At 40.3% G+C, this 11,370-nt stretch overlaps 1 long non-coding RNA gene across 1 annotated transcript; it reads right to left on the bottom strand.

Moving 5' to 3' along the window:
• Positions 1-261: 261 nt before the first annotated feature.
• On the bottom strand, positions 262-1,011 carry LOC129764734 (uncharacterized). Its single transcript, XR_008741206.1, has 3 exons — positions 893-1,011; positions 768-831; positions 262-713 (listed from the first exon to the last, which is right to left on the bottom strand). It is a non-coding gene; the product is annotated as an uncharacterized LOC129764734 (long non-coding RNA).
• Between the last annotated feature and the right edge of the window lie 10,359 nt (positions 1,012-11,370).

Below are 11,370 nucleotides of genomic sequence, written 5' to 3'. Positions count from 1 at the left end.
GCTACGTAGCTTAGCGTCTGTTGCGTTATAATCGTAGAAGGTAGGAAGTTTGGTTTTTGCGCTCTCGGTCGACTGTAAATCATTTAGTCTATTAGGAGATTTGCAAACTTTTCTTTAGCCAAGTAATACATCATATGATTTCAATTTCCAGGCGGCTCGGAAATTTAACGCGCCGGTGAATCTAGCTCAGCTGATTTTATTATATTCTTGTCTCGAAGATTTATTGTGGTGGATTATTTGATCATTTTGAAACTGATTTTCCAACATAATTTATAAACTGGCGCGATCAAAATCATGGAACAATCGGAATGAACCACCATTAGCTTCTCTCTATAGTCAGTCTTCACTCGATGAAAATCTTACTTTGGGTGAGATTGAAAAAGAATTTTGTATTATGAAGCCACCATCAGTCAGATGCAGGATAAACGCCCAGAAACGGGTCATATGTCGTCATGTTCAACCAGGACAACACCAAACCTCATGTCTCGTGGGATATTCCACTCGCTGTTTCAATTAGATATTGCAGATATTGCGCCAGCTGGTTATTACTTGGTCCCTGGAAGGGCAAGAATTTCGACTTTCGAGGTAGCTCAATAATACTCGATTGGGCGGAGCTTCAGCATGTTGGGGAGTTTCTTGTCCACTGCACGTTGTTGGTGGCGTACTACTTGTTCGGACAGGGAATGAAAAACGTTCAGATAGCAGCTTCAAAACTGAAATATACGCTTATAAATTCAATGTTTTTCAATTATATAAATTTTACCTACCTTTACGTTTCTTTTTCCGTTCTTACCAGAAACGTTTTCTTTCATTAATTTGATGTGAAATAAACTGCTTATCAAACCGTACTATAAGCCATTAATCTAATCTAGTATAATTCATAATTTATTACCTTTCTGTTTACTCTCAACTGTAAAAACAAATCACAATAGTAATTCTGAGACTTGTAAATAACTGTAAGTGTTGCACACAGCTTCGCTGTGACAACGCACCTCTAACGAAAACCCATTGTACCACACCGTAACGCACAGTAACATAACATAGGGATTAGAAGGGGTATTATGAGATTAAAGAAAGACAGATAAAGGAAATTCAAATTCAATAGCGCAAATTCAAATAAAGGCGCCAGTGATAGAAGTCGTGGATAGAAGAGAATTGTAGAGATTGGAAAGCTAGATACGGAAACTGTGTTGAATCATTATGTTATTTGAGGTATTTCGGTGTGCATTTTCTAAATTGCCTATATTTAAGAATATCATCAATTTAGATTCATTGAATCGGAAAGAGAGGAGGAAAGAAACAGAAACTTTAAATCAGGAATTACTAAGAACCTAGAAACGTAAGGATTTATTAATTTTGATATCTATGAAGAAAGGTAATATGTAATATTGTTGTAGGGAAATTTTAATATATTATCTCCAATAAATATTAAAATTACGGAAAGTGGTTCGTTTCGTTGCTGAATCAACAGTAAGAATAGAGTGTACATAAATTTATAGGCAAAGTATAATTTTAGGAATAAGTTTTATCAACCGTTGAATAATGTGAATATTGTAGGAAAAGGTATTAATTTTAGAATAATCATTAAATTATAATTTCCGCAAAAACTTGCCACTCTTTTGCCGCATCACGTTAGGTTTAAGCGGACCTTACACGGTCAATATTATTGACAACAAGATGACATTTGAGAGCATAATTACAGCTGAACACAGCCGACGACGCAGAAAAACGGATTTTCTGATTTTCGAGCATCAATATCGTGACATTTCATTATTGTTAGTCCTTTTTTCCGATTGCAATTTAATTTTATAAACTTCCGAAATTCTAGGAAGCATAAATGAAAGTATTTGGTTTGGAAAACTGATAATTTTAATAGCAAAACACGGTACTTTTAGCAATATAAATCAAATCCTCAAAGTAAACTGACAATGTGATGTTGAGGGAATCGATGAAACGTAACATAGTTTTAGGAGTTTTTATATGTTCTAAGCTCGCTCATTTTTTTGCACATGCGGGCTAGCCACTTTAGTCTAAACTAGCTGACCCGTTGTTTTGCCATACAATTTATTTCTAGAGAATATTTAGGTTGGTAAAAACAACGAATGTACTTCAAGAGTGTTTGTTCAGATCTGTAAAAATGATCTGAATAATGATTTCCGCTGCGAAACATACATACAGTCATGCCAAACCAATGCCAATAGTCGTTCCTAGATTTTCGTTAAAAGTGGTGATTATGTTCTTTATCGCAAAACATTAGACCCGTATTGACGTAGGACTACGTCTTTCATTTCTATACCGGGGTGTAAAACCAAAGTTTCGAGAACGAAAGCGTTACGCTGGAGACCGAGATTTTGAGCGTTAATAGCTCTTAAACAACTGAACGAAATGGTATGATAAACACTTCATTTGAAAGATAAAATGTCTACGCGTCATATACTTGTTACTTTTTGATCCAAAAACTTGTTTCAATAGTCTTAAAATTGCTTTCAAAACAGGCTATTGAAATCACCAATCGGTATATAAGCGAGCGCCGCTCGTAAACCCACTCAGTTATGATTGAACAGCGATTGGAGCATGTTGTCGCTGTTGTTGTGAAGCTAATTTCGTTTATCATGAAAGCGCTGATGATCGGTGTCACCAAGAGCCTGTTTGTGTACCTAAGGCCAGAAGGGAATCCATCAGGAGGAGAGTGATGCCACGGTTCCGCTTGAAACATCGGAGCAGCCGCCACACACACACACGCGCGGTATCCTCGTTGTTATCATCGTTGCTGAAAAATAATCTGCCAATTCCCCTGGGAATTGAAAGATACATTCATGCGAAAGGGTTTATTTTAATGTTTTCTATCCATATAACACTGCAACCAAATACATTTGGTTTTGTGATTTTTCAATCAATCGCAATTAACAGGAAAGCTTGTGAATATTTTTTCCCCATCATTGGAAAATTTTCGTATCCAATATTGGATGCATAACATGAAAAACGGAAAATGTGTCACATCGCGAAAATCAAGTCATTTTCGAGCGATTATTTGCTTTTTACTCATATAATGCTGCGACCAAATACATTTCGTTTTGGATTTTTTCAATCAAGTGCGATCAACGTAAGACCACGTCTTTCGGCAATTTATTAGAGGTGCAATGAATCTTTAGGAATTCCCGTTCTACGCGCACTGGCAAAAAATGTTTACTCAACAATTTCTCAAACGAGAAATGGGTGTTGTGAGAAAGGATTAGCGAACGCGAAAACGACAAACGGGAGAAAGATATGTTTGGAGGTTGAAGGAAATTGGCAGAAAACTTCTTCATTCTATCATTCAAATAATGTGTGTCACTACATCATGTCATGTATTTCATATTCTTCATTATGAAATCCATATCCATGGCACCTATCGGTATCGAATTATTATCGAAACCACGATTTTAGCCAAATGCTCCTTTCAGTTCGGCCTGTAAAAAACTTTTCTGAACTCTAATCCTTCAAATTTGGAGCCCTGAAAAAGGCCGTTGATTATATGCTAAGCTAATATAGCACGCTCTCCTCGGATACGATGCCGAATACGATGCTAGCTGGATGTTCTTGGGCATGATGTGACGCGTTTTGCATGGATAGCACACAAATTGGTATCTTCGAATAAGTTTCCTGCAGCGTCATAACCGCGGAACTTTGGAAGCGCAAGCCGGTTTTGAAGTCCTGAGCAATTCCACGATTCAAATGCTGCAAAGGTAGCTTGCGGTTCAGCAATTCGGTCGACTTCTGATAGCGACGAATTTCACGCAAAGTTCCCGGTCGATAGCGATGTGGCTTCTTCACGCTTCCTGCGGATGGTGCGCTTATCCGAGCTGCTTTCGTGTGCCTTACCACCGAAAGACTAACGAGCTGTCTGCGAAAGACTAACGAGCTCGAGTCCTCACGGTGCGAGAGTAGAGTAAGAAATGAACGAAAGCAAAGGAAGCATCATTTTATTAACCATAAAAGTATAGAATCTAAACCCCACCCTTATTATATTCGTAGCTTACCCTGAGAGAGAAACGAATAACATCGAAGTAAGTATACAGTAAGCTTATATAATAAAGAGGGTGGGGTTTACATTCGATGCTTTTATGTTTTATAAAATGACACTTCCCTTGCTTTCGTTCATCATTCTTTTTGTGGACACCGACTGGACAACATCGTTGCTGGACGAGCTGGACGGCGAGGGATCGAGTGCCTTTCTCAGAGGTGGTAGCGCTGGAGTAGAGTAATAGAGTAGAGTAGAGTTTTCAAAGGGCCTTTCTCAAGGCTAGAGACGAATGAACTGCAAAAGTTTAAAGTCTCTATAATACAAGACCTTCCTTCCTTACCTTTCGTTCATTTCTTACTCTACTCTCGCACCGTGAGGACTCGTTTCATCGGGACTAAGCAGACAGCTCGTTAGTCTTTCGGTGGTAAGGCACACGAAAGCAGCTCGGATAAGCGCACCATCCGCAGGAAGCGTGAAAAAGCCACATCGCTATCGACCGGGAATTTTGCGTGAAATTCATCGCTATCGGAAGTCGACCGAATTGCTGATCCGCAAGCTACCTTTGCAGCATTTGGATCGTGGAATTGCTCAGGACTTCAAAATCGACTTGCGCTTCCAAAGTTCCGCGGTTATGACGCTGCAGGAGGCTTATTCGAAAATACAAATTTGTGTGCTATCCACGCAAAACGCGTCACATCATGCCCAAGGACATTCAGCTGGCCCGTCGAATCCAAGGAGAGGGTGCTATATTAGCTTAGCATATAATCAACGGCTCTTTTCAGGGCTCCAAATTTGATGGATTAGAGTTCAGAAAAGTTTTTTGCAGGCCAAACTGAAACGAGAATTTTTGTTTGGATGCCATACAGCATAGAGAAAATTCCGGAAAGATCTAATCGTTGCTGAAAAATAATCTGCCAGTTCCCTGGGAATTGAAAAATACATTCATGCGAAAGAGTTTATTTTAATGTTTTCTAACCATATAACACAGCGACCAAATACATTTGATTTCGTAATTTTTCAATCAAGTGTAATTAGCTGGAAAGCTTCTGAAGATTATTCTTTCCCATCAGTAGGATATTTTCGTATCCAATAGTGTATGCGCGCGCAACGGAAAATGTTTCGTATCGCGAAAATTATATAATTTTCAATCGATTATTGCTCAGTCGCCGAAATTTTCATACTCAGAGAGTTCATTCTCCTCTAGTTTGCCTTCCAAATTGCCATCGTAAACCATACCTCCTCTCGATTCAATCACGCACGGAAAGCATACTTAAATGATATTCTGGTGGTGAAACCCATTCATTTTTCGTGAGGCGTCGTGCACAAATTACGTAACGCGATAAGGGGGGAGGGGGTAGATGTTGCGTTACTTTATGTTTATGAGAGATAGGAAAAAGCGTTACGTAAGGGGGGGGGGAGTGGGTTCTAGATCCGGATTTTTGCGTTACGTAATTTGTGCACGACGCCTGAGGACGTCGACAAGACAACATCGTTACTGAACGAGCTGAACGGCGAGAGATCGAGGGATTCATTGCCTGACCTGACCTGACCTGAAATGCAATCAGTTTGTTTTAACTGTGAGGGAGCGCAGAAAAGCCGATCGATCAGAAGGAGAAGAGAAGGTGACCAAGAGGGTATCAGCATCGAAATACGGTTCCTCGGGAAGACATTGAAGCAGCCGCCACACACACACACACACATATGTAACGTAGCGTTAATCCCACAAACTGACAGCATGCGACTAGCGCCATCTCAACGTCGACGGGGAAGTTGCATAAGTTCGTTTTTGAGTCATTCCAATCTCTACTCAATCTTCCCTGCGACGTTTACGTTGAACGGAAATGCGAACCTACGGAACAAAAAAAAAGGGGAGGACAATGAAGTGGGAAAGGGAGAAAGTTTGGAGAAAAAGAGAGAAGGAGAGGTCGAAAAGAAAAGATTGAAAAGCGGAGCACTTTTGTGGGGAGCGCCAAAGCCCTGAGTGGTGAGATTTTGAAGCGCGTGACGGAATTAAAGGGTGTGTCACATCAAATTGTATCACGGAAAAAACGCTGTAGAAATTTAATTTTTAGGAATTATATCTTCAGCTTTCGCTTATAATCAGATAAGAGTGTATAGATCACGTTGGCCATGTTTCACTGTCAATTTTTTGTAAATTTGGAAAAATGTCGTCGAACGAAAAAGAGCGTCGTGAATTAATCCTGTACACTCATTTCGAGAATCCGGAGTTGTCACATCGGGACATCGGTAAGATGCTGGGAATCGTCCTATCCACGGTCAGCAGAGTACTAAAACGATACTTCGAGAACCTAACCATCGACCGGAAGGTGAAGAACGGCAAAAATGGATGCTCCGTCAGTGAAAAAGATCACAAGCGCGTAGTTAAGCAGTTTAGACGTGATCCGAGAAGTTCGGTCCGGGATGTCGCCAATAAGCTGAATTTGTCAAGTTCATTCGTCCAGCGGACCAAGCAGCGGGAGGGCCTGCGTACATACAAGGTTCAGAAGGCTCCTAATCGCGATGAAAGGCAAAACATGGTGGGGAAGACGCGAGCCCGGAAGCTGTACACCGAAATGCTGACGAAGCCGCATTGCCTGGTAATGGACGACGAAACCTACGTCAAAGCGGACTTTCATCAGCTGCCGGGCTTGTTGTTCTTCTCCGCAGAGGACAAATTCAGCGTTCCGGAGGAGATTCGCAAGCAGAAACTATCCAAGTTTGCCAAAATGTACATGGTGTGGCAAGCGATCTGCTCTTGCGGAAAGCGGAGCGCCCCCTTCGTGATGACCGGCACGGTAAACGGGCAGGTTTACCTTAAGGAGTGCCTACAGAAGCGCTTACTACCACTATTGAAGCAGCACGAGGACCCGACCATCTTCTGGCCGGATCTCGCTTCGTACCACTATTCAAAGGACGTGTTGGAGTGGTACGAAGCCAACGGGGTCACCTTCGTGCCAAAGGAAATGAACCCGCCCAACGCACCGGAGCTTCGCCCAATAGAGAAATATTGGGCGATTATGAAGCAGGCCCTCCGGAAGAACCCAAAAGTTGTCAAATCGGAGGCGGACTTCAAGAGAAAATGGATTTCTGTTAAAAAAAAACTACAACCTGACGTTGTACAGAACCTTATGGACGGGGTAAAGAGGAAGGTGCGAGCATACGGGCTTGGGCTCGATGTATGAATAAAAAGAAAATGCCAAAAGTTGTTTAATAGTTTTTATTTTACTGTCTAAAATTTTCAAAAGGATCGGTCTACTGGGCGAATTTCTTCAGCGTTTTTTCCGTGATGCAATTTGATGTGACACATCCTTTAAAAAAAGAGGTCACCGGGTAGAAAAAAAGGAAGGTCCGAGTCGGTGTCCGGGGTGTCCGTGCGTGTGATTGTGGGGAGTGTTATCCGAGTGAGTTGTGGGAGAGTTTCCCACCCGACCAGGAGGACCGAGCTCAAGGACGCAGTGTCAGTTTCCCCGAGTTTCCCTCAAATCTGAGCCGCAACATCCGGTGACTGGCAGTCTCTACCAGAGTGCCGTGAGTAACCCTTATTCCGAAGTGATAAACTCTATACCCGCGAAATGTCGTCCTTCCCCCCTTCTGAGTTGCCTCATTGTGGGTAGGAACGCCCCTGTGAAATGAAACCGCATGGAAGAGGGTGTTTGAGACCCGTGAACAGTCCGCCCTGCTGGTCTCTAGCTGGACTTCTGTCTGGTAACAGCCTTCCTCGGCGTTAGTGGCTTGTCACGGTCAGGGAAAGTTCGTTACACATACACGCGCGCAACTCTTTTCGTTTGCTGGTTATCGAGAAGAAACCTGGAAAGAAATGATCTTTGCTGAAAAATAATCTGCCAGTTCCCCTTGGAATTGAAAATTACATCCAAGCGAGTTTATTTTAATGTTTTCTATCCATATAATACTGCGACCACATACATTTGGTTTTGTGATTTGTCAATCAAGTGCAGTTAGCAGAAAAGCTTCTGAAGATTATTCTTCAGAACAAGGTCATTTGTATCCAATATTGGATGCATAAAACCTTGAGCCTCCAACGTAACGCTCTCGTTTTTGAAGTCACCCAAATATTTATTTATTCATTCATTCAGGATGGATTTAGATTAAACTTCAAACAAATGATCTCTAATTCAACGATAGTCCTACGTCACCCTTGCGGTTATACCATAGATATAACCCACTTCCTGTTTTTGACCAATAGAACTATCCAATCGAGCAAACACAAACATGGCTCTGAGAATTGTGTTTGATCTTCTTAATGCCAACGAGCGTTACCCGATTGTACCAGGCAACACACATTAACTTGAATAGTGTTATAATTTATCCCTAAAAACTTCTCACAAGTAGGGTTTACCTCTATTACAATCCGATTGAATTATTATCTCATCATGCAAAAAATAGATCACAGGAGGGTTGCGTCCGAGACACGACCGCATGGTTGACGTAGGATTCCGCTAGGTTATCTGTTACATGCTGATTTTGGATATGTTCGGAGAATTACATTGTTAAACTCTTCGATAGTGATTTGGTGGCCCTGAAAAGGGCCGTTTTGTCTGGTTGTTAGATATTGTTTGTTCACTCCACCAATGTCCATAACCGAGTGATTATGATAGAAAGATGGTGTTTGGTCATTTGATGGTGCGTATCACGATAGAAGATGCCTATATGGAATGAGGTATGATGAAAGCCGCCCTCTGTGGCCCTGGACGAGCTGGCTCCTGTGTTATGTATGATAGAAAAAAAGAAAAATACTTCATCAATCTAATATAAGATAACTATCATTATCGAACACAATTATCAAATTTTCTCACCAGAAAAAAGTGTTCTTTTATTATAGAGAAAATATATTTGAAATGGAAGAGGTAATTTCATTTATAATTTCAATTGGCCATTGATATTAAATTTCACGAAGCAATTAACATAAAAGCTCAAAATTTAAATTTTATTTATGATCTATCAAACATAAGTTCTATTCAGTTCATTGGAATATCATTCTTCAATTAATCCATCGAAAGATTCTTTTTGGAACGAAAACCAGCACGTATGCAATCAGCAATGCTCAAGCTAGTTACAATGAGCACTATCCATTTGTGCGCGTCGTTAGTTAAACTATCGACCACGAGGGTATTTACATGGAATGGAATGGTTTTGTACTATAGAGACTTTAAACTTTTCAGTTCATTCGTCTCTAGCCTTGAGAAAGGCCCTTGGAAAACTCTACTCTAACTCCTGCACTACACCTCTACCCTCACTGCCTTGAGAAAAGCACTCGATCCCTCGCCGTCCAGCTCGTCCAGCAACGGTGTTGTCCAGTCGGTGTCCACACAAAGAATGAATTATTTACATGCTGATTTCCCCCAGACATCTTGGATTTGAAATCTCTGTTAGGGAATATATTTCGGTGGGAATAAAAGATCTACTTTGATGTGCCGATTTCTCCGTATCCCCGTTTTTCGTATCAGAACGTATTTCAATCAGAACGAGGTATTTCCGTTTGGAGATTTTTTTGACGTGGGACTGCGTCTAACCGGAATATATGGGGGGGTAAAATGAAAACCAAATCATGCAGGAAAAAATTAAAGATCTCGAATGTTTAAATTCGAACATTTCTTACTGGATCGGAAAGATGTTTGCATCAATTGATAGCGAATATTTTTACGCATCTATCGCAACTAACAAAATGTTATTTTTCATTAGATAAACAATTGAATAACTATAAAATATTAGGCGTTATCTAAACGCCCTAACTGCCTTCTTTTTATTTGGCCCGATTTACGGTTTCCCTAGCACAGCCATTAAAATCAAGCAACCTTGGGGAAACCGGCATTGCAAATACATGAAAGTAGGGGGACTGTTGTTCTCACCGAAAAATGTTCCCTAACACAGACTTCAAAACCAAGCAGCGATGGAGAAATTGGCATTGCAAACATATGAAACTAGGGGAACTTTTGTTCCCACCGAAATGTGTTCCCTAACAGAGATTTCTAAACCATGGTGCCTGGAGGAAATCGGCATTTCGAATTCATGCAAATCGAGGGTATTTTCGCTCCGACTCAAATGTGTTTCTTCAACACAGACTTCAAATCCATAGAGCGTAGGGAAATCGGCATTGCGAATTAATACAAGTCGTGGGTATTTTTGTTCCGACTGAAATCTGTTTCCCTAACACAGACTTCAAATCAATGGAGCATGGGGAAATCGGCATTGCGAATTCATACAAGTCGGGGTAATTTTGTTCCGATTGAAATGTGTTTTCCTAACACAGACATCAAAACCAAGGTTTCTGGGGAAAGCGGCTCTGCGAATAAATGCCTTTGTGCAGACTGGAAAATGTCTGTCCTAACATGGTCTTCTAATCTTAGGAACCTGAGAAAATCGTGCAGACATTAGAAGCGAGTGAACTTTCCAGTTTCAAGCAAATTCGCGGTTCGAGAAGGGCGTACACTTGAGAGATGTAAACTTCAGAGGGAAATGTAAAATAAAATAATCGTTTGATAATTCTTCCGTACATATATTGTGTCCTGGGCATCATACCAAACGTAAAAGGTCTGTCATTAAGTTTACTTGTAACGAAGAACAGTCTATCATAATGCGTGAATTGACTTTACATGGCATTTGTTCAATCTTTTTACTCACAAAGCAAAAATATTGAATTCAATTGGATTTGGAAACTGTTTAATTCAATCAAGAATTTATTAAATACAAACGAATGATTGCTAAGCTAAGGTAGTCCCACGTCAACCTTGCGGTTATATCATAGATATAACCCACCCATTGTTTTATTGTTTGCTAGTTAGTTTCATATGACATATTATTTTATCAATTGTGATGAATTGTTATGGAGTGCTCAATAATTGTAAGTCATGAGCCACCGCATGTGTCGTCCATTTCGACCAGTCAGAAGTGGGTATTTCCGTTAGGATAGGGGTTGAGCTTTTCTAATTATTCGATAGTTAGCTTCATGACAAATATTATTTGATTCAATGTAAAAAATTTTTATGGAGTGCCGAAATTGATTGACGCAAAAAATCTCATCAATCCATCATGAAATGACTGAGCAATAAGCGTTTGAAATTGGATAATTTTCACGATGTGCTCGATTTTCGATTTTCAATTTGTACCCCAATATGTTCCCGAAAGACGTAATCCTACGTCAATTTTTTTTGGGAAGCTACATTACTAAAGCTAGTTTGTTCGTTAAACCTGAATACATTGATTTTAAAGTTACGAACGTGTAATATTCCGCAACAAATTTAACCCTTTCACGCCCAAGGGAAATATTTTTCGCTTCTACAAAAATCGTTATCGATTGCTCAATTATTATTGAATCGATATTTCTTTATTGAATGTCAAAATAAAACGTA

The sequence above is a fragment of the Toxorhynchites rutilus genome, chromosome 2 (genome assembly GCF_029784135.1).
Source record: "Toxorhynchites rutilus septentrionalis strain SRP chromosome 2, ASM2978413v1, whole genome shotgun sequence".
In the NCBI taxonomy this organism is placed as follows: domain Eukaryota; kingdom Metazoa; phylum Arthropoda; class Insecta; order Diptera; family Culicidae; genus Toxorhynchites; species Toxorhynchites rutilus.
This window is presented reverse-complemented; position numbering and strand designations above follow the sequence as displayed.